This window comes from Myotis yumanensis, unplaced genomic scaffold, assembly GCF_028538775.1.
Source record: "Myotis yumanensis isolate MYYU_CA2020_CCGP unplaced genomic scaffold, mMyoYum1.0.hap1 SCAF_2, whole genome shotgun sequence".
Taxonomy (NCBI): domain Eukaryota; kingdom Metazoa; phylum Chordata; class Mammalia; order Chiroptera; family Vespertilionidae; genus Myotis; species Myotis yumanensis.
The window spans coordinates 120,157,067-120,182,021 of record NW_027223753.1 but is presented as its reverse complement, the minus strand read 5'-3'; the positions used below and the strand labels follow the sequence as shown (position 1 = coordinate 120,182,021).

Below are 24,955 nucleotides of genomic sequence, written 5' to 3'. Positions count from 1 at the left end.
ATCTTAACTATGGACACATACAGTAGGGTGATGAAGGCCTGGGGTGGGACAGGAACTGGGTGGAGGAGGGAAATGGGGGAAAGATGGGGGACATCTGAAGTACTATCATCAATAAAGATTTTTTTTAAAAAGGATAAATACTCTTATGCTTAATTCCACATATATGATAACTGAAATATGCTCTTTGGTTTGTGATCATGACTTTTATATGATTACTAGAGGCCCGGTGCATGGGAGGGGTGTCCCTCAGCCCAGCCTGCACCCTCTCGCAATTCGGGACCCCTCAGGTAGGGTCCTTAGCCCTGGCTGGCGATCAGGGTCTATTGGGGCTTTCCTTCCCCCAGCTGCTGGCAGCTGGCCCCACCCCCACTGCAGCCACAGCTTGCCATCTGTGAAGCGTTGCTACCACCTCCTCAGCCACCAATTGCCTCCCTCTGTGGGTGGCAGGAATAGGGTGCGATTGCTTGGATTGCCTGGACCTCCCTCTGCTGGGCCATCGCTGGTTGGCCCCACACATCTGCCACAGCATTGCTGGCCGGTGGCCTGGGCCTCCCTCTCTGAGCCAATCAATGGCAGGGTCCCCAGATCAATCACCCCACAGAGGGAAGCCTTTCCCAACCACCACAGCGTCGCCAGCCAGGTGGTCTGGGCCTCCCTCTTTGGGGTAATAAATCAGGGAGCCCCCCCATTGATCGCCCCACAGAGGGTGGCCTGGGCCTCCCTCTGTGGGGCGATCATGGGAAGCTGGTGGGGCCCCCTGACCAATAGCATTGCACCCGCCTTGGCTGGCCTGGCACCAGTGGATGTCATAGCGTGGTCATCTGGAACATTGTCCGGACAGTTGTTTTGCTGTTTGGTGCTGTTCAGTCGTCTGGTCGATTTGTATATTATGCTTTTATTATTATAGAAGAGTTGCGACCTCCTTATAATGTTCTTAAATCTATACCCATTCCTAACTCTATATTTACTATTTATTCACCTTTTAAAAAATATATTTTTTATTGATTTTTTACAGAGAAGAAGGGAGAGGGATAGAGAGTTAGAAACATCGATAAAGAGAGAAACATCGATCAGCTGCCTCCTGCACCCCCCCTACTGGCGATGTATCCGCAACCAAGGTACATGCCCTTGACCTGAATCAAACCTGGGACCCTTCAGTCCCCAGGCCGACTGAGCCAAACCGGTTAGGGCTCTATTCATTCACTTTGAGAAATAAAATAAAATGGTCAAACATTCATGGATATCACACATTGATTGAAAAGGCTGCATTCTCCTTCCAATACTCAGTTTCTCAAAACTACCTTGTTAATTTTGCCAAACTATGACTATTTCTAATAAAGAGACTTAGGGAATTCAAATGGTTTTTAAGTAGAAAGTTCCTTCTTGAAACAATTCAAAGCTCAGAGGCAAGGTTTAATGTGAATGTAGACTTACTTATGGTAAGTGGAGAGTTTCTCTGCCTTTCTGTGATTCAAGTTCTCCCTTCCCCACCTCGCCAACCCCCCCCCCCCCCCCCCACAACCCACAAATTGTTCTGCATAGTTTGATGGGAATGTTTTGGAGCTCTGAGTTTTTTTCAGCTCACGACTTTCACTAGGGTTTAAATTGATCCTTATATTTCAATGAAATGTCTTTGTGGCCTATCGACTCTAGGAGGCCCTCCCATGGGTTACACATCCTAATGTTCATTTCCTTTTACAGTTCTCTCCCCTTGTATGCAACTTCCTCCTCTTCTGTGACTCACTTATAAACAATAGAAATGTGGCAACATTGACAGGATGCATGTTATTACATGTGTGTAATTACATAGTATCTACACTAATAAAAGAGAAACATGGTAATTAGCGTACGACCACTACCCTTCCCATTGGCTAATCATTATATCCTTATGCAAATTAACTGTCAGCCAAGATGGCAGCCGGCAGCCATGCACTGAAGCGAACAGGGAGGCTTGCTTTCTCCAGTGACTGCGGACTCCAACGTTCCCCGCCTAACTTGCCGGCCTCTCAGCTGCAACTCTAAGCAACTATGTTGCAAATATAGAAGCTAAACAAAACCCCAGAAACCAGCTTTAGTCAGCCGGGCTTCAGCCAGCTGGACCGCAACATTGTATCAAATACAAAAGGTAAAGGCCAGAAACCTGCTTTCAGCAGCGAGGCCTCAGAGCTAAAGCTGGCCCAAAATAGAAAAAGAAAAAAGAAAAAAAGGAGCGGTTGGGAGCTTCAGTCACCCGCCAGCCTGAAAACGGCCCTCAGCCCCTCACCCAGACTGGCCAGGCACCCCAGTGACCCACACCCTGATCCAGGACACCCTTCAGGGCAAACCAGCCGGCCCCCACCCATGCACCAGGCCTCTATCCTATATAGTAAAAGGGTAATATGCCTCCCGGCACCGGGATCAGTATGACAGGGGACAGTGCCCAAACCCCCTGATTGCCCTGCAGCTCTGTGTGTGACAGGGGGCGGGGCCACAACCTCCCTATCCGCCCTGCTCTGTTAGTGACAGGGGAAGGCGCCCCAACCCCCTGATCAGCCGTGCTCTGTGTCTGATAAGGGAGAGCTCCCCAATCCCCTGATCGCCCTGCAGCTCTGTGTGTGACATGGGGGAGCTCCCCAACCCCCTGATCGCCCTGCGGCTCTGTGTGTGACAGGGGGCGGGGCCCCAACCCCCTGATCAGCCCTGCTCTGTGTGTGACAGGATAGAGCCATAACCTCTCCATTGGTCCTGCCCTGAGTGTGACAGGGTGCAGCGCCCCAACCCCCTGATCCGCCCTGCTCTGTGTGTGACAGGGGACAGTGCCCCAACTCTCCTATCGGCCCTACTCTGTGAGTGAAAGGGGGGAGATCCTCAACCCCCTGATCGGCCCTGCTCTGTGCATGACAGAGGGGAGCTCCTCAACCCCCTGATGGGCCCTGCTCTGTGCGTGACAGGGGGGAGCTCCCCAACCCCCTGATCAGCCCTGCTCTGTGCATGACAGGGGGTGGCGCCGCAACCTCCCCATCGACCCTGCCTTGAGTGTGACAGGGGGCGGTGCCCCAACCCCCCAATCGGCCCTACCCTGAGCGTGACTGAGGGTGGCATCGCAACCTCCCGATCCGCCCTGCTCTGTGCATGACAATCGGCCTTGCTCTGAGCCCGACCAGGGGCTGCACCTAGGGATTGGGCCTGCCCTCTGCCACCAGGGAGCAGGCCTAAGCCAGCAGGTCGTTATCTCCCGAGGGGTCCCAGACTGCGAGAGGGCACAAGCCGGGCTGGGGGACCCCCCTCCCCCCCCCCCCGAGTGCACAAATTTTTGTGCACCGGGCCTCTAGTCCTATAATAAAGAGCTAATGCTAATTAGACCAAACAGCAGAACGACCATCCGGATGACCTTCCAGATGAAGCTGGGCCTGCGAGCGTTGGCGAAGGGTGGAAGGGTCAGCCTAGGCTGTGAGGGGCTGTGAGGGCCAGCCAGGGCTGTAGGGGCTGCAAGGGCTGAGCCCCTTGCACGAATTTCATGCATCAGGCCTCTGGTGTTACATAAGATCCCAGCACCTATCTGGCTGGAGTCTCCTACTTCCTTGCTAGCATCCTTATTGAGGGCTACCTATGTTGGGAGGCCCAGTTGACAAAGAACTGAGGATGGCCTCTAGGAGAGGAGGGTAGCTTCTGCTTGATGGACAGCAAGAAACTAGGTCAGAAACCACAAGGAAATGAATTCTGCTAACAATCACATCCTTTCCCTGTTGAGCCTCAAATGAGATTATAGCCCCAGCTAAAACATTGAATGCGGCCTGAGAGTCCCTATCAAAGTATTTATCTGAGTTATGCCCAGATTCCTAACCCACATAAATTGTGAGAGGATAAATATATCTTGTTTTAAACTTCACATTTGTGGTAAGTTGCACAGCAATAAATAACTAATAAGACCTGTTCTTTAAACATATGAAAAACTACAAAATAAATTTGGTCATGGACTGTGCTAAATCGTCAGTACGGTTATAATGCAAAAGTGTCCTGTACCTCCTCTCCATCCTCAGAGCATGGTCTGGATGTCTTCACACCTGCACAGCAGGCTGGTCGGAGCAGGAGGGTATTGCACACTGTGGCTGTAAAAGTGAGTCTTATAAATATTGGTGTGGTGATACGGGGATGGCAAGGTCACAGTCTGAACTGAATATATTGAAACTATAAGCTTGCCAGACTAAATTCACTAGACATTTTTATATCTGTGAGTCTAATGCTGTGGACCCTCCCTGAGATACCATTAAGGGAGGAGAGAGAGAGCTTTGACAGAATATTTAAAGGTAGTGAGTGGAGAAAACCACAATGTCAGGTTTATGCCCCACTGGGCTCAGCCTGTTCAATGAAACAGTTATTCTGCTATATTGCAAGGATCATAGACTGTCAGATAGAGACTAGAGCTCTTGGCTCTGCTACTTACAAGAATCATAAACTTGATCATGTTACCTAGTGAAATATTGAGTTCCTCTTATACAGCAGGCATTAAGCAGAATACTACATACCTGTTATGCGGTGTGTTTATCACAATAACTGCATGGACTATCACCCTTGGCTTCATATTATAAGTGAGGAAAAATTTCAATGATTTTTCCAAGGCCATCAAGCTAGAATTCATAGTCAGATTTATTGGATGCCAAAATCCTTGTTATTTCTATTATTTCACACTACCACTTTAAAGTGGATTTCTCAAATTGTAATGATTATGAGGTTGGGACAAAATACATGAGAAATGGTTTTGCACATAGTATATGCTCAGAAATCGGTAGCTTTGTTATCATTGATTTCCTATTCCCACTAATATCATAATTCGTATCCAGTAAATTCAAGTTGCAATGAATATCAAGAGCATTCTTCAAAGTGGAAAGAAATAAAAGAACAGCATTCTATCTTATAAAGGCTTAAAAGTTAAATCTGAGTATTTGTAAATAAGTCTTGGACATTTTTAATTTTTATTTTTGTGTACTGACAAACTAAGCTTTCTTCTAAGTCTGTTGAATAACAGTTGAATAGGAGAGAGGTCCAAAAACTTAAACCTAGGGCAACTGGCTCAAATCTCCAAGCCTTACAGATGGTTCAGGGGTTTCCCTCATCAAGTTTAAGCATTGCAGGCTCCTTTGTGTAGCAGATCCCAGAGGTTTTATTTATTCTCCCTGCACACCTTAAAACATCAGTGTGCTGTATTCAATTACATGAATTAGTGACATTTCAAAAATAAGTCTGAAACCTGATATAAGTTTTCCAAGTGAGAACATAAAAAAAACAACCAGCATATACGGTCTACTACTGATTATCACTATATTTCAAAAGAGAAGGGACATTTTAATTTTAAAAAGTAGAAGAAGCTGAATAAAGGACAGCTCTTTAAATGAATACCTTTAATTTTATGGAAAACACACTCTTCCTTCTCTTTTTGTAGCTTTTTTGTGTCTTGCATCAGACTCATGAAAATTGACATTGATGGACACAAATCTGGCTTTGGGAGCCCCAGGCCCAGGCCTCCTGAGCCTTCCCTGCAGTGGAGAGTGTGGTTGGTGTTCCCAGAAACTCCACCGGCTGTGCTGTACTGTGTAGGAGCTTTGGCTTGTCAGCTTCTGGCGGACCACACTGTGGTGAAAGACTTCAAGTGGACACTATGTTGTGGTTTGCTGTTTTACAACCCCAGGAGCCCTGTGTGGTCCAAATCAGCAATCTCTAGTGGCCCCCAAAGCCAGAAAATCGCCCAATTCCACTGTTACATTATTTATTAAAATATCCCCCCTCCCTTCCTTGAGGTGTGGGCCAGAGTGGTCACCAATGCTGTTTGTGTAATACTCTGTCCTCTGGGATCTGAGGGGTTGAATCAAATGAATACCAACTGTGAAGGAAAACTGAAGTCAGTAAGGGTTTGCATGGCTTTCCAGTCTCCCCACTGAGTTTTCACCTTTCTTTCAGTCCAGTTTTCCTGATTTTTCAGGATGTGAGATAGAACACTCTCAGAAGCATTGGCATATGAAATATCACAGACTTCCCAGATCTCCAGGCCAACCTCACTAACGAAACATGAGGAATCTGAGCACCGCCCCTCCACCCCCCCCCCCCCCCCACACACACACACAAAACACACGTTTTGCAAAAGCTACACTGCAAGTTAGCAGCAGAAACTACTACAGGACTAGGAACACCCCACTGTCTTTACTGAGAAATAAAATGTTTTCTTCTTTATATAGCTGAAGTGTGGTTATAGCTTTGCAAAATAAGAATGAAAAATACTCAAATACAGAAATAAGTTAGTTATCAGAAAGCTCATATTTCATTCACTTCCTGGACATTAAAAGACAGCAGTGCTTGCTTGACACATTATAAACTTTGGAAATAGGTCCAAATCCCACCTCTGCCATTTGGAAGTGATGAGACTCAGGACAGATATAAAGTGTACAATGAAAAATGAGGATGGAAAAGCCAACCTTGTATGGCTACAATAAGAACAAAATAGGAAAATGTATATAATACTCCAAGCCCAATGAGTAGCCCATAATAAATGTTACTGTGGAAGCACTTACAGTGGGTAGTGGTTGCTGCTTCCATTTCTTTTGCTAATAATAATTAATATCAACCCTATCACTTCAGCACTTGGGGAAGTCCATGTTATTGCATTTCCTATCAAATTGCTCCAGAAAACCCATCAAGGTCTCTATTTTCAAAATTAGGACATTTTCATCTTTCACCTTCTCACTTATCCCCCATTTTGTCTTATATGAGCAAGCTAGAATTACAGAATTAAATATAGCCTCCATCACCAGACAAATAAATAATCTGTACTCTATGGCTAATGTTTTACTTATATAGAGAGAAACCTTCATATTCTTCAAGAATTTATTAAAATATTGTGGGGAAATGGTTAAATTGTTCTGACAGTTATTATAATACAAGTTAAACATACGCTTTTCCTGCAGCCCAGTAATTCCATTCTAGCTATTAACTTGAGAAAGTGAAAACATATCTTCAAACAAAAATTTTAACAAGTAGCTCTCTTCATAATAGCCCCAACCTAGAATTAGCTCACATTCCCATAATAGGAGAATAAATAAAAATATTATGAATAAATATATTATGATATAGTCACACAAAGGAATACTATACAGCAATGAAAATAAGTTAACTATTGGTACATGTGACAACATGAATGGAAAAATGGCAACAGGAAACTTTAGGAGTAATGAATATGTTCTGCATCTAGATGTGAGAGATAGATAGATGTATACATTTTGTCAAAATTCTCCACTTAAAATCTGCATTTTACACTGTGTAAAATACCATATGACAAAACTAGCATATCACTGTTCTATTTGTGGCAATGAAAAAGAATGCAAAAGGAGAGAAAGTAATTAAAATGTTTTCACTTTAACCCTAGCTGGTTTGGCTCAGTGGATAGAGCATGGCCTGTGGACTGAAGGGTCCCTGGTTCGATTCTAGTCAAGGGCTAGAGCCCGGGTTGTGGGCTCAATCCCAAGTAGGGGGTGTGCAGGAGGCAGCCCATCAATGATTCTCTGTCATCATTGATGCTTCTATCTCTCCCTCTCTCTTCCTTTGTGAAAACAATAAAAATATATTTAAAAGTAAATCAGTCAATCAATCAGTCAATCAGTCAAATGTTTTCACTTTAACTGGAGACATAAAATCAAGAAAGACCCCAACTAGCCACAAGGACGTGCGCAGAGTTTTCTCTAGCAGGAGACCATATATCCAGAGTGAAATTCATTACTTTGAAAAAAAGCAGAAAAAAGGGTGGTGGGACAACTACTGACTTAACTATATATAGATAAACAAAATGTTTATAGATAATTTTATATGTTAAAATAATTGTAAATGTTAAAACCACAAATGCAATTCGTTCTTAGAGACCTATAGAGATTCATTTTTCTCCCCAAGAACATTTGATGTACTGACCATGACATTTTACATTGAGGTATTTAAGCCAAAACGTAGGAATGACTCTTTTTTTAAAATTTAAATTCTTTATTGTTTAAAGTGTTACATAAGTCTCCCTTTTCCCCCATTGACCTTTCCCCAGCTGCCCCCACCCCCAGCACATGCCCTCACCCCCTACCCCCTGTTTGTGTCCATTGGTTATGCTCATATGCATGCATACAAAAGTAGGGATGCCTCTTAAGCTAACCACCAAAACCCTGGAGATCTTGCTATAACAATGTCTATTTAAATTTTACTTTAAACTATTTAATTATTATTATTTTGTTATCTATCTATATCTATCTATCTATCTATCTATCTATCTATCTATCATCTATCTATCATCCATCTATTACCTATCTATCACTTTCATTTACTTTGCCGTATTTGCATTCTGATATTTCCTACTTTTCCAAAGCCTATGAAAATAATTATAGTAATTTTAGTTTATATGTGTCCACATGTCCTGAATAACCCTGTAAATTTAATTTCCAAACTGGCAAGCTAAATATCTACACTTACTAAGGTATAGATTTTTCTCTTCACAGTGGGTTCTTTTTATGAACCTTGTCTCCACTGAATTTCATAATATTATTTATAGAAAATGTAAAAGAATCAGTTAATTACAACTTTTATTTTTGTACTTTAATTCTTTAATTCAAATAATATTATTTTTACTTTATAGCAATGAATATTCATCCCTTTGCTGCTTTGTGGGTTAACTTTTTGAAAGATTAGTTTCCTGTGAGCTGTCTCCACTTCCTTTCTCCATTCATTTCCCCTATGCCCTACAATCTGACTTCTGTTTCCATCACTCTAAATAAACTGCTCTTTTAAGTAGCCTGGAAAAATGTTTTTTAATTCAAAGCATGTTTTTAGTGATTTTCTTAATTGAATTTGGCTTCATTTGACATTTTTAAAAAATCTCTTTTCATCTTCTTTTACTATCATTCTCTCTTTCCCATACTTATCAGAATGTTTCTACAAATTCTTTTTGGCTCTCCCTTTCCTCTTTAAGAGTTGTATTTCTTTAGGTTTTTATAGACTTATCACTCTACTTGTACATTCTTTTAACTCTAGTCTAAACACTGTTGACCCCAAATTATCATCCTTGACTTTTCTTTAGCACTATTCCTCAGCCAAACAATATAGGTGTTTCAGGGTGACCCCATATTAACTTTCTAGAAGCTAAACATATGCTCTTTCTGAACTGATCTTCATATATTTGTTATCTTTGCTAAAAACACAATTTTGCATTGTCTCTCAATAGAAACCTTAAAATATCTTCCCATATTTAACCACTTATTATATCTTAAAATTGTACTAAATTTTGTTTCTCCATATTCTCAATGACTCTATAGTTTTTCAGGTTCTATATTTATTTTGTTTATATTATTGCAAGAGTCCTAACTTATGTCTTTGCTTCTATTTTCCCCAACTTATCATCCACATTATTATTAGTGTTATTTTCCTAAAACACAAAACAATCCATCACAATCCTAAGATACTTCTCGAAGATTGCATATTTTTATTTAACATATAATGATATATTCGAATCTATTTTATCAAGATTACCAAGAAACACAGGTCAAAGATTTCTGTAACTGTTGTTTACTGGCAACACTTGAATCTGTTTCATTTTGGACTGCATACAGCATCGTCAACTGTGCCGGAACCTCACACGTTAGAGTGCTTGTGATCTCTGCAGCTTGGCAGATAAGAGAAGACCGAAAAGATCAACATTATAACTTCGAACTGTATTTATTGGGTTTACAAAGCATTCAACATCAGTAAACCTGAGCTCCAGCAAATGGTAAGGAAGTTTTCTTTTTTGGAAAAAAATAGCAAAACACCAATGCTAGGTCAAAGGGTACTTGAGAAAGAGCCAGAGCTGCTATAATATCAACTAAAAACAAAACAAAAACAACCTCCCCCTAAAAACAAACAAACAAACAAACAGAAAACACAGTCATATCTAAGGACATAGAACACAGTATCTGACACATAGTAGACTCTCAGGAAATACTTGTAGATTTTAAAGTTAAGCAAGAAAATGGAGGATGGTGATCTCATACTTCCATTTCATTTCATGCAACCATGCATAAAAAGGATCTGGGTAACTCGTTTAAGAAAAGAATATCTCTGGGACATTCTTGAGTCATTAGGCTATAATTGTGTTCAGAAGCCTGTGTGAAAAGTAGCCAGAAACCACTGTATGCTGGCAAGTAACTTCTTTCTTAAAGGGCGCCGAGGAAGCTGTGCACAAATTTATGAACTAATGTATTCTAACAATACTATGACTTTAACATCCTATGAAGATTCTATGAATAGCTCCCATAGGCAGTCAGAATTACATGCTAGGAAGAGCATTTACCAGGATAGAGAAGACCTGTATTCTCCTGGTTTTGATACTCACTATTTTTGTAACCATAGACAAGTCTCATTTCTTCACTACATTTTGTTTTTCACATCATGAAGTGGGGAAAGAAATAGAGTTGCTTTGAGAATCAAATGATTTAAGAGTATTAAAACATGCTTTGTAAAACTTTGAAAAGGATGGGTTGCTATAAAATGTCGTTTCATATTTAATAGCAAAGTTTACCCACCGTCAATGTAATTATTTGATAATGCAGAGATGAAAGTTTCTACAGAATGATGTTCTTTAAATAGAAGACACTCTGTGACTTGCATAGGTAAAAATTAATTAAGAAAACAAAAAGTTTTGGCATAATCACCTGCAGGCAGGGAGGTGGAGGGCAGAGTTTTCAACATCAGGATTAAAATAATAGCCTAATACCTTTGACTTATCATAGTAGTTGTTTTGTTTCATAAATATATATGTATGTATGTATGCTCATATGAATGTATGTATGCTCATATGTATGTTTGTATATTTATATTCATTTATTTCAAAGGCCACATTATTGGCTACAGTTACAATGAATTGAAATCCTGAAACATAGCCACATAATGTGAGCAAATAAAGGAAGATTGAAGTTCCTCCAGCCAAGCTACCCCGAGTATGTTCAATGTGAGAGTAAGCAGAATTGTGGAGGGCATGCTGAAGCTCAGGGGAACAGTTACAGCATGGTGAGAGGCACGGCAGCCTGCAGATGAGTCTCATGGGAAGACAATGGAAGTGGAGCTTCTCTTTAATCATAAAACCAGTACCTACTGGCATGGTCAAATAAACTGGTGAATTCATTGAGTGCAACTGAGAGACAAATCTCCCCATTTTTACCCATATTATTTACTTTTGAACATGGTTACAATATTATAACCATGTCACAAATAAAACTATATTTTATAAATAGATGCCATAAGTCCAAACCAAAGAAATCTTTTTGTGTACACACATAGAATGGTACTTGTTTATGTTTTGCTTTACCATTTATATCCCCATGTGGGTATTATCTCTATTATCTAACATAAACATTTCTAAATTTTATGTTAAAATGAATGAGTAATCTTAAATCTTGCTTACATAGATCAGGATCCTGAGTGCAATATGAATTGGATTGGGATTTTGGCTGTGTTCATGTTTTCTTCATGCAAACGAGATTTTAGAAAAATGCATGAAAACCTAGCATTAAAATATCTCACATGAAGATATGCCACACTGGAAACCTTGGCATAGTTAAAAATTAGTTGTTCCATTTTAGTCAGGAACAAACATGGTTCCAAACTTCTGTACCATTCTGTAAAAATTTATCAGCACAGTGCTACAATTGTGCCATTGATCATTTTCAAATTAAATTTAAATTTCACATACCTCTATGTTACATATCATGGTGTGAATAATATTTTTAAAACTTTTTCCTCTGCTATTTAGTAGTGAGCATCCTGAGGATGAAGTAGTACATTGCAAAAACTCTATCATCCCTGTTGTTCATACTTCCTAACTTATCATGAAGCCATTTCCTACTCTGTAGATAGTCTAACATCCCACCCTGGAATTCCAGCATCACCCTAAATTGCATTATACCACTCTAAAATAAACTTTTCATGTCACCGGCCTTTTATTAATAACATTTCACTTTGAATTGCATTTAAAGCAAAGTGAGATGGCAATTTCCTGAGCAATAGCTAGAATTTACTGCTGTTTTTCTTCATCTGGTTACCTTTCATCACATATGGTAGATGGATGGCAAATCCATTCAATTAAAATCCAGATAATATATTTTGCTGTTTTTATAACCAGAATTGAGTTTGCTTGAAAGAGGCAGGTTAGCCTTAATTGCTGTCATTGTTTACTTAGGAAACAGGAGCAAGTAAAATTTCAAAGGAAAAAGCACAGATTAGAGTGAAATTTTCAAGTTTTCTACATGGGCCAGTGTCTTTACATGCCGGTGTGCGGCTTGCTGCAGCAGACAGTGTGTTTCTACAGCTGTTGGTCTTTCACACCCGTCAATGGTTCTGACTGCTGGAATTTTCCTTAAAGAATAAATGGGGGAAAAAAAAAGAGTAAATGAACACAATGAACAGATATCATTCCCCTCATAAATCTTTCTTTATTCATTCTCAATGTGGTAACAACGGAAAAACTCTTTGGGGAGTTAATTATTAAGCAGAAAAACTTAGGTGTGAGAATTTTCTTTCTTGTTTAAAAACTATTGCTTATATTAATTTTTTTAGTATTACCATCACTGGTCAAAGTTGAGAAAATTTGTAGAACTGGTTTGCCAATTTATTCAAGCATGTGTTCCAGAAAAGGTATATTATGCAAGTCCCTTAACTCAAAATTATTCTCTTCCCATATATAATCATAGGATATTGGCTATTTTTTTAAAGCTATAACAACTTTCTAATCAAAATTTGTTTTTTTTAAAAAAAATGATAAAAATGAGTCCTGGTAAGAGTGAGTGACGTGGTCAGTTTCACACAGACAGAGCGTAGATGGAAATATCCTATATGCCAGCTGCTTGCTTTCCTAATGAGTGTAATTTAGGTTAATAATCTCCTTGTTTTAAAATAAAAAATAATTATGGGAGTAGCTGAGCCTATCAGTCAGTCATTCTTTAATGTGAATGGATTTAAATTATTTTCTTCTTAAGTGATATCAGTTGCAGAAATGAGGGGACTAATAAACATTTGAAGGAAGGAAATGAGAGTTATTGGCATCTTTGTTAGAGAAAACACTGTCAAAGTTGGAGGATGGAGGAAAGAAATGAGTTTAAAAAAGGCATGTGCTTGGCCAGGTGACTCAGTTGTTTAGAGCATAACCCCACACACAAAAAGGGTGTGGGTTCAATTCCTGGTCAGGCCACATACCTAGGTTGCATTGGAATCCCAGCCCTGGTGTGGAGGCAACCAATATATGTTTTTCTCACATGGATGTTTCTCTCTCTCCCTCTCCCTTCTTCTCTCTCTAAAATCAATAAAAACATATCCTTGGATGAGGATTTAAAAACAAAACAACAACAAATCGTGACTAGATCCAAAAAGGAGGAACAGGCAAAGGGCTCCAAAGAAACTTAACCTATTTTGGTGTCTAAAGGAATCTCTTCTCATCTATACCAGTTGACCTGTCTTTGGAGGTTGGTAGTAGAAAACCAGGTGATAGTAACTTATATATTTAAAAAAATTAGCTTATTCAAAACAAACATTTAATTATGTCTTGCATAAGACCAAGAGAGGCTGTTCAAAAGCAGGTCCTTCTATCTTTCCACTACACACTTCTTGTCATGTAGACCCTTTGTATTTGTGTTTGTGTTTATCTATCTCCCTAGAGCTGCAAGATGACTTCTATGGCTTATGACATCAAAATTTCATCCAAAGGCAAAAGGTAGGGTGCAGAACTCTTTTCACTAAAATGAAAGTCCCCTAAAAGATATTTTCTTGGATCTCATTTGGCAAAAGTAGATTATATATATATATATATATATATATATATATATATATATATAGTGTCCCAAATATATATACACACACTTTGAATAATTATAATGGCAATATTTATTAAAATATATTTCATTTTCAAAATTAAGCTATCAGCTGTTAAAGTGTGTATACATTTTTAGGGGCCACCCTGCATTTAATCCTAGACCCTCCATAGGCAAGGAGGAAAGGGCCTTAATAATGGTAATTTAAGTTCAATTATGAATCTTCCTCTGAAATTGATAATGGGTTCTACTGCTTCAAAGTTGGGGCATTTGTGGGGAAGATGACAGAAATAGATATAAATATTTTTAAAGTAATGACAGTATCTGCCACATTGCCACTAGAAGGAAAAAAATAATACTTATGGTAAAAAGTTTACCATATTATATCAACTATTTTTTAAATTATTAAAATAAACTTATCAACACATCTACAAGTACATGCAGTTTAAATAGTTATAAATTGAATTTATTTAAGCCATATTAACTTACCAACAAGTTGGCTTTCAATATGGGTAAATTATTAGAATATGTAATTATGTAAAAATTGTCTGAATGTAGGTAGGTAGTAGAAATTGGAGGGTTGAGAGAAATTAAGCCTATAGTATAGATTGAATTAAATGGTATCTTAACTAGATATTTTATGTATTTTCAGGTGTGGTTGGTTATAGTATTGTCTATAAATAATTAAAATAAAAATGCCTAAAATTTAACAGTCAAATAATTACAAGTTTATTACTTTCCAGTTTCATAGGTCAGAAGTTCAACCTAAGTCTCACTGGGCTAAAATCTAGATGTTGCAAGGGCTGTGTTCCACTGAAGAGACTGTGTGAGAACCCATTTTCTTGCCCTTCTCAGCTCCTAGAGATTATTTGTATAGCTTGACTGCTATCCCTGTCCTATATGTTCAAAGCCGGCAATGTCATGTTAGTCATTTTTATACCACAACTTTCTCTGACTCTTCTTCCATAGTCACATCTCCCTCTCTTGCCACAGTTTGGAATGGTTCTCCACTTTTAAGGACTCCTGTGATTAGACTGAGTTCACCCAGATAAGATAGGATAATCTTTCCTATCTCATAATCCTTAACTTTAATCACCTTTGCAGAGTCTCACCTACATGTTTATAGGTTCCAGTGGTTGAGGCATGAACATATTTGGGGGTTCAGGGCCTACCACAATTGACAACATGTTTTTCTAATTTTAATAAAAATGTTCACTGTTACATTCTGAGATAATTTAAAAAGTATTTTACTGTTTTAACTTTAGAATCTGAAAAATATCAATTTTCAAATAACTTTTATTAAATGCATATCGCTTTTAAAGAGAAAGAGGTTTTTGTTTTCCTCTTACTATCTCTCTCTCTCTCTCTCTTTCTCTCTCTCTCTCTCTCTCTCTATATATATATAATGTTTATATGTATATATATATATCAGGTTGATTTTATTTCTAAAAGTTAATATATATTTAACTTTTAGAAATATATATACAGTTTCCCCCCCAAGAACTTCAGCATAAGAAGCTTAAAATCCCATTGTTGTCCAAATAAACCAAGTTGACTGCATTATTGTGAAAGTGGGTGGAACAAAATAAAATATAAATCATATATTGCCTCTACCTGGTCAGATCAAGCCAATCGAAATTTTCCAGAAGACAATGATGTATGACATGACATCCTATTGTGTGAATGTATCTTGTCATTAGAAGACAGAATGTCATATTATCCTATATCATAAAAGGCTAATATGCAAATTGTCCCCTTGGGAGTTTGACTGGGAGTTTGATTGCTAGCTATGACATGTGCTGACCACCAGGGGGCAGTGCGGAACATGGTGGGCGACCAGCAGCAGCAGCAGGGAGCAAGGGAAGGAGGAGGCGGGGAGGCCGGGAGCAGGGAACCTGATTGGCCCTAATGGCCGGCCAGGCTTAGGGACCGTACTTGGGCATGAATTTCGTGACCAGGCCTCTAGTTTTCAAATAATACAACATTGGAGAATAAGAAACATATTTTTGAGTTTTTTTAAGTTTTATTTCCAAAACTAGAATATTCCTGAGATATTAAATGTTTCCATTAATAGGACTAAGACTGTTTGAGTAGATTTTTGTGTAAAGTAGGTATGATATTAAATTATCATGATCTACAGTGAATGATTATTTGCTGTATATAATTTTGGGTTGAGAGAAATTAAGCCATATAGATTGAATTAAATGGTATCTTAACTAATTACTAAGTTTGGATAATTACTAAGTTTGGATAAACATTTATTACACCTGGTTTTCTGAATTAAATCTCTCCTAAATGGAAAGTTACAAGTTCTTTCACTTAGCAAAAAAACATTTTCCCTCAGAACAGACTTTGTTGTTGTTGTTGTTAAGAAATGAGAAGTTGGGAAAATGACTAAGTCACTAACCTAACCAGGTGATTTCAAGCTTAATAGAAGACAATTTGTATCAAGATTACTAGGAGGAAAAATGTGTTAAACATCCAATATGTTTTTGCCTCTTATATGATTCCAATATATATAGTTGTATAAACTTTGGTCTTTCAGTGACAACTTTATATTAGAAGTTGTCACTTGAGTGGTAGGTTATCTCCAAAGATAGCTGTCAAAAATTACACTCATTCTGTATGTATGCAGCTCTCTTTAAATTAAATGATGAAGACTATATTCAGTCCCATGGAGTCTGGGTTTGTCATGTGATTTGCTTTGATTGGTAGGACATGTGAAAGTGATATTGGGATAGTTCTGAATCTAGGCTAGATTCAGAAGTTAAAGAAGTTAGCTTCTGCTTTCATTCTGTTGGAACCCAGTTAACATTTGTAAGGATACCAGTTTAGACTACTGGAGAGAGGAAGTCCAAATGGAGCCCAAACAAGTGCCCAGCAAATAGCCAACATCAATTGTCAGCTATGAGAATGAAGTCTTCTAGGACATCCAGCCCCAGTTGTGCTTCCACATGCCCAGATGAAGGCAATCACTGAATAACTCTAGCCAACAACACATGGAGAGAAGAACTATGTACCTGAGCCCAACTAAATACAGAATCATGAAGGAAAAAATAAAAGCATGGTTTTAAACCACTAAATTTTGAGGTGGATTAATTACAAAGCAATAGATAACCAAAATAATTAAGTAAATATTAATGCCAACCCCCTTTCTCATAACTGAAGCCCCTATGAAAAAATAGACACCATGATTTTTTAAAGCAAAACCTTATAATTTTAACGAGGATATATATACTAGTGGCCCAGTGCATGAAATTCGTGCAGGGGGCGGGGGGAGAAGTTCCCTCAGCCCAGACTGCACCCTCTCCAATTGGGGACCCCTTGGGGGACATCCCTCTTGCAATCTGGTACTGCTGGCAACTAACCGCTCACCTGCCTGTCTGCCTGATCACCCCTAATCCCTCTGCCTGCCTGCCTGATCACCCCTAATCCCTCTGCCTGCCTGCCTAATCTCCCCTAACTGCCCTCCCCTGCTGGCCTGATCTCACCCGCAACTGCCCTTCCCTGCCAGCCTGATGACTCCTAACTGCCTCTGCCTTGGCCCCCACCACCATGGCTTTGTCCAGAAGGAAGTCGGACATCCAGAAGATGGCCAATCAACCCGGTTTAGTTAGCATATTACCCTTTTATTAGTATAGATAGATTATATAGGATAAGATTGCTTAAATGGGGATGAAAAGCCTTTTTCAGCAGGAGGGGATGCTCTTGGCAGACAAAAATACATAATCCCTATATCTGGACTGATAGCCAGCCACATGCACTATACTGCTAAACCCATCATTAAAAAATTGAACTGCTTTCTTACACCTTACACCAAACAACTTTTGCCCTTAAAACTCCTCCTCAGCCCCCACCTTAGGTTGTGCCTTTGCAGTTCACCCACATAAGGTTCTGATTGGTTGGTTTCTATGCTAGTCAGAGTCAAAAGTTCTGCCTCCTAGACAGCCATTGGCTCCTCACAGTTCACCCAGATTTGGTTCTGATTGGTCGGTTTCTATGCCAGTAAGCATCAAAAGCTCTGCCTCGTAGGCAGCTATCTTGTGAGGGCATGAGGGTTAAATTCCATATTACCTCTCTGTTATATAGGATTACTGTGTGTGTGTGTGTGTGTATATATATATATAAATATTTATATATAAGTATATATATGTATATATAAACATATATACACATATATGTATATATAAATATATATATATATATATATATATATATATATATATATATATATACACATACACACACACACATATATATTACTAGAGGCCCGGTGCACAAAATTTGTGCACTGGGAGGTTGGCCCTCAGCCTAGCCTGCACCCTCTCGCATTCCAGGACCTCTCACTCCTTACCACCCACCTGCTCACTGCTCCTTACCACTCAGCTCGCTGCTCCTTAGCACTGCCATGGAGGCAGGAGAGGCTCTAGCCACTGCCACTGTGCTAACCAGCCGTGAGCCCTATCTTTCTGTGTAGTTGTCTGTGGGCCAACTGCTCTCTTCCTTCTCACTTAGGGCGAGCAGCATGTGAGGGCAGAGTGTGCTGTCATGGAACACAGAGGGCTGCCTGGAGCTGAGGGGCATGGCCGAGCCCATGGGGTGAGAGGTGGACACAGAGGACTCTATTTCACCCAATTGTGGGGCAGGCTGGCTGGCCTTCATCTGCCTGACCCCACCCAGGGAAGGACTGAGAAGGTGTCCGTCTCTCCATTCTCCATCCTTCCATCTGTGACACCTGTCACCCTTGCCAGGCCTCCCCCAAAGTGAGTTCAGCTCAATATCTGAATGTAAAAGGGCACAAGGTGGGCGGGCCTTCACTCAGTGCTCCCTGATTCCCAGCGACAGGACCTGTTCGACAGGACCTGATCTCAGGACGTTGACCACAGCCGCAGAACATAGATCTGTTTCAAGAAAAGTTGGGAATGAAGACTTTCATATGAGTCCCTTTTCCAAAAGGTGGCAGTTTATTCACATTGTGGCAAAGACACCTTCAAGAGTATCATAAGTGGGTAAAGTCAGGGCCAAACCAGGGCATTTCCTCATCCAATCTTTCTAAGGCGCGTGGACAGAACCAGGTCTCAGCTCTTTGCAGGACACTTCCAGAGTTTTTTAAGCCTAAAGGACAGTAGTCTGTCTCCATTATTGTTCTTTGGGATTTTTTCATCATTGGATAAGAGGATACATATATTGGGACAATCCTCTCGAGACACAATATTCCAGTTACACCCATGTGATGGCGACAGTGCCCCTCAGAGGGAGGGAGCCGACAGAGAGGGAGCAGAGAATTCTGAAAACCAAAGTGATGACAGAGATGCTAAGCCTTTCCTTCATGTGTCTGACACCCTTTTTCAGGCAGCCTGCAGGCCAGGTGTCTGCTGGACTTTTACCACTTGATGTCCTGGCAGCCTGCCCTGGACTATGCTAGGCGGTATGCAGGGCTGCCTTGACCCAGGGGGAGTTGCCCACCCCTACCCCACCCACTCCTGGTACAGCTCCTGCACATAGGCGCTGGTCTCTGGGGGCCACACCGGGATGGCAGCATAGATGCCTTCCATCTGCCACAGCAGTGCCCTGTCCGCACACCAGTCCTCCACCTGGGCCTGGCCCCTGCTGCTTACGCATGCCTGGCACAGGCCAGGACCTCCACAAAGTGGCAGGGGAACCTGCCCCTCTACAGCTTCAGGACCACTTCTGGATGTTCCAAAAGCCATTAGCAGCCTCAAAGCATAGCAGAACCTCTCTGTCCCCTTCAAGGGTGACCTCCTGGAAGTCTTTGTTCCTCAGGGAGCAGTAGGTGAGCACTCTCACGTCCCTGTTGAACAGCTCCTTGGCCATGTGCCTGAAGATGTGCACCAGGTACCCGTCGGAGCTGGCACCCTTGTGGAACCTCACCTCCTTCTCCTTCATGTCTCCAAACAGAGTGTCCACGGCGGCGTCATTCGAGGCGAGGTCACTTTGCTCCATTATCTGGACAATTTCACTTGAGGTTAACACGCAGTCAGTACCCTGTGAACTATGTAAAGCTGTGGGAACATCTTCTCAAAGGACCTCCAGTTTATTGTCATAACATGGGGCCACAATGACGTGGACAATCTTGTCTGGGGACAGGTTCTGCCGTCTGGTGAAGTAATCCTTCACCAGAGAGCCCATGATCTGCTGGGGAGATTTGGCTGTGCAGAGGTGGGGGGTGATGGGGTGACCCAGCACACGCTCTGCATATTGGTCCCAGCTGGGGCAGGCAGAGGTCAGCATGGGTAGCTGGGGCTCTTCCTCACGGTGCTGGCAGTACCGATGCACAAATTCTTTCTGACTCTCCAAGAGGCTGAAGTCCACAGCTATCTTCATGTCAAAGACAGTGCGCCCCAAGGCTTTTGAGAAAGTCATAGAGCCTTCTGGATGCATCAGTGACACAGGCTGAATTTAGCAGCAAAATAAGGCAGAGACTAAGGACACATGGACACTGCCAGCACTTTGAGCTGTGAGGTATCACATTTCTTATTGAGGTTCAGAACATGGAAGATGTCCTTGGTGTTCTGTTGAGAAATTTAGACTCCTTCTACTGCGGTCACACAGCTGTCACATGCAGGCAGTCACTCAGAAATATCTTGGCATTGGCCAACTTATGGAATTATTTCTTCTCTCGTTTCACCTAAGCCGGACTCTGGATGTTGACTGCGGCATTCTCTTGGTCATAGGTTTTTGTTTTTACTATATTCCTTCCATGTGCAGTGATCATACTTCATCTGGAGCGGGACAGGTGGGGACCAGCTCGAGTGACCTGGAGGAAGCACAAGGAGAGCAGTCAGTCACCGCTGGTCACCCCTGGCGCTGCTGGAGGTATCCTTTCTTCCTTGTGGAGCTTTTAGGGAGTGAAAGCGGCTGCAGAGCCTGAGGCCAAGTTCCAGGAGGCCCGCAGCACTGTTGGGATCATGCCGGAGGCACTGGTCTGTTGGTGCCTGGCCTATCCTCTGGAGATTGAACCTACAGGGCTACTAAGGAAGCCAGTCCCTAGTTTGGCCCCACCTCCACCACCAATTGATTGGAGTCTGAGGGTCAGGAGGAGGGATCAAGAGGCCTGCCTTCCAGCTGCTTGCCAGACCCTGGGCAACTCACTCTGATTCCCTGTTAACCATCCCCTGACCAATGTGAGCCTGTGGGCTAGGGGAGGGACCAAGTAGTCTGCCTTCTGCTCGCCCGCTCAAAATGTTGCTGCTACCATGGATTCATTGAAGCCTGAGGGACCCTGGTTTCCCCGTTAGCCATCCCATGATCATCAATGGAGCCTGAGGGCCAGGTGATGGACTGGTGGTCCGTTTGGTTGTTACGGATGCTGGGTTTTTAAATATCCTATATAATAAAAGCCTAATATGCAAATCGACCAAACAGCAGAACAACAGGTGGAACGACCGGTTGCTATGACGCACACTGACCACCAGGGGGCAGATGCTCAATGCAGGAGCTGCCCCTAGCCTACAAGCCCCAGGTCAGCCAAGGCAGGTGCCAGTGGGGCCCCCTGATTGCCCTGCCACTCATTCCGCAGATTGGGCCTGATCGCTGGCCAGGCCTACGGAACCTACCCATGCATGAATTTCATGCACCGGGCCTCTAGTTAGGATATAATATATAAAAACAAAGTTCGTGCAAGGGTCTTGGCGCCTCCTGCCACCATGGCCAGGGGCCTCTGTTGCCTCGGCCCCCACCTGCTGCAGCTTTGCCCGGAAGGAAGGATGTCTGGAAGGACATCAGTCTAATTAGCATATTACACTTTTATTATTATGGAAAAATATATATATATATATATAAAATAGTGGCCCGGTGCATGAAATTTGTGCACGAGGGAGGGGGGTGTTCCTCAGCCCAGCCTGCACCCTCTCCAATCTGGAACCCCTTGAAGGATGTCCTACTGCCAGTTTACAGGGATCGGGCCTAAACCAGCAGTCGGACATTCCTCTCGCAATCTGGGACTGCTGGCTCCTAACCACTCACCTGCCTGCCTGCCTGATTGCCCCTAACCACTCTGCCTGCCAGCCTGCTTGCCCCCAAATGACCCCCTGCCAGCCTGATCACCTCCAACTGCCCCCTCTGCTGGCCTGCTTGCCCCCAACTGCCCCCCTGTTGGTCTGCTTACCCCCAACAGCCCCTCCCCCCACCAGCCTGATCACCCACAACTTCCCGCCCCTCTTGGCCTCTAACCGCCTCTACTTCAGCCCCACCACCATGGCTTTGTCCAGAAGAACGTCCAGAAGGTCTCCTGGAAGGTCTCCCAGTCTAATTAGCATATTACCCTTTTATTAGTACAGATAGAGGCCTGGTGCATGGGTGGGGGCCAGCTGGTTTGCCTTGAAGGGTGTCCCGGATCAGGGTGGGGTTTCCCTTGGGGCATAGGGAGGCCTGGGTGAGGGGCCTGTGGTGGTTTGCAGGCCGGCCATGCCCCCATGCGGTGAGGGTCCCTGCTGGGGGGGTGAGGCCAGCCTGGGTGAGGGGCTGAGGGCTGTTTTCAAGCTGGCCACACCCCCTTCAGTGTGGGGGTCCCCACTGTGGTGCCTGGCCAGCCTAGGTGAGGGGCTGATGGCTGCTTACAGGCTGGCCACGTCCCCCATCGGGGACCCTCACCCCATGGGGGTGTGGCCAGCCTGGGTGAGGGGCTGAAGGACATTTTCAGGCTGGCCACACCCCTTTCAGGGTGGCGGTACCCGCTGGGGGGCATGGCGAGACTGGGTGAGGGGCTGATGGCTGTTTGCCGGCTGGCCACGGCCCTGGGCAACCCAGGCTCCCAGACCTCCTTGAGCAGAGGCCACAGCAGCTGGAAGCAGGTATCTGGGATTTATTTATCTTCTATACTTGAAACTTTGTAGCCTTGAGCGGAGCCCACAGCTGGCCAGGGCAAGCAGGAAGCTTGGCTTCCTCCATTGCCAGGGACAACCCAAGCCTCTGTTCGCTCCAGCTCCGTGGCTTCCGCCATCTTGGCTGGGTTTATTTGCATACTCGCTCTTGATTGGCTTGTGGGCGTGGCTTGTAGGTGTAGCTGAGGTGGGGTCAATTTGCATGTTTCTCTTTTATTAGATGAGATTGTATACCATTCTCTTTGCTTCTCTTTATTCCTAATAAACTCAATTTTCTTTTTTCAAGATTAGCAATGTATATCATGGGTAGTGGATTGGAAAAAATGATTTTCTGTAAGGGGCTTAAATTACTTAAAGACAGAATAAGTGTAAATATTGATGTAAATTTTTCCTAAAACTGCATTTGTAACATATTGTTTATTAAAGTGAGCCTTTAGATTAGGAAGTAAAGTCTCACTATGAGACTAAAATAAACCACAAAAAATTAACTAACTCATAGTGATAAGAGGTGCAGAGGGGTGCCCATACCCTAAGAAATCTACATATATAAAAGCCTAAACGACTGTTACGACTGGTCGACCGAATGACCAGTCAACCAGTTGCTATGATGATGCAGTGACCACCAGGGGGCAGACATTCAATGCAGGAGGTGCTTTCTGGTGGTCAGTGAGCTTCCATAGCCATCCTCCAATGGCCAGCCAACCTCCTGCAGTCCCTCTCCCTGGCCCTGATCACTGGCCAGGATGAAAGACCCCACCTGTGCACAAATTGGTGCACTGGGCCTCTAGTAATTTATAAATGGTTTGATGGTAAGAACTTAGGATATGCCTATGTCTGATCAAGGTGACCAGAGTATAGCCTTAAGTAGACAAGTTTGAAATGTGATTGATGTAAAAGAACCTTGCAGGCTATTCAATCAGGTCATGCTTTGCTTTACTTGACATAATGGTGCTTGTGGGCACTCAAAGAGAAAACAAACTCTGCAGAGCATGAATTCTCAGCTTTTGTCCAACACTGTGCAGGAAAACAGTACTCTGATTCAAGAGGCCAAATTTCTTTAGATAGAATTCCTAGAGTGCAGAAGGACAATCCATCCCTTCACTTAGCTACATGCCACCATGTGAGAATATCTGACTCTCCCTCTCCAAATTTTAGTTTCTCTATCAATCTTATGACTTATATTTTGAGTTTGAAATATTGTGCCTATTAAAAGAAAATTGCTTATGTACATAACTGGCCCTGAAAGGGAATTTTTGCATTATAGAGAACACCAATCCATTGAATTATTTCATACTATTATCCTATATAATAAAGAGGTAACATGCAAATTGACCATCATGTCCTTGCACAAGATGGCTGCCCCCATGTGGTCAAAAGATGGCCACCACAAGATGGCCGGCAGGGGAGGGCAGTTGTGGGTGATCCGGCCTGCAGGGGAGGGCAGTTGGGGGTAATTGGGTCAGCAGGGGAGGGCAGATGGGGGAGATTGGGCCAGCAGGGAAGCAGTTAGACATCGATCAGGCTGACAGGGGAGTGGTTAGGGGGTTATCAGGCTGGCAGGCAGAAGCAGTTAGGGGCAATCAGGCAGGCAGGCAGGCTAGCGTTTGGAAGCCAACAGTCATGGATTATGAGAGGGATTTGGCCTAAACTGGCAGTTGGACATCCCCTGAGGTGTCCCAGATTGGAGAGGGTGCAGGCTGGGCTGAGGGACAGCCCTCCCCCAGTGCACAAATTTTATGCACCGGGCCTCTAGTAACATATAATCTTCTTATAAAATACAGGTAATGGTGAGTGAAGAATAGTAGAGCCAATTTTAAAGTGTGAATGTAGTGACCATAGCCAACTAGGATTATTTGTAAGATAAATAATCTAGTCCCATTCTCAAGTTATTTAGAAAAATCACAAATGAATATACATCATTTTGGTTTTATACACTTAGTTGAAAACATAAATGTTAAATCTGTATATACCAGAATATAAATTAGTATAGGAATTACTTTAAAATTGGGAATTACTTTAAAATTGATTAGTGGTTCTTTGTAACTCTGAGCCTCATCAAATCTGGGTATGTTTATAAAATCAAATTGCTGACCCAAGTATTCAGAGGTATCAATGCTATAATTTGTTGTCACCTTTCTCCTCTGCTCAAGAATTCAGTTGACATCTCTCTCATTCCTATTTCTTCCTCCCCGCTTCCTCCCCTTTCTCTCTTATCTTTGCTCTCATATATTTCAAAATTAGTATAAGATAAAGGAAAGTTTTAGTTTTCTTAACTTCTAT

General features: G+C 42.3%; 1 pseudogene; it reads right to left on the bottom strand.

Annotated features, from left to right (window-relative positions):
- Positions 1-12,248: 12,248 nt before the first annotated feature.
- LOC139002570 (nuclear prelamin A recognition factor pseudogene) lies at positions 12,249-20,575 on the bottom strand (annotated as a pseudogene).
- Between the last annotated feature and the right edge of the window lie 4,380 nt (positions 20,576-24,955).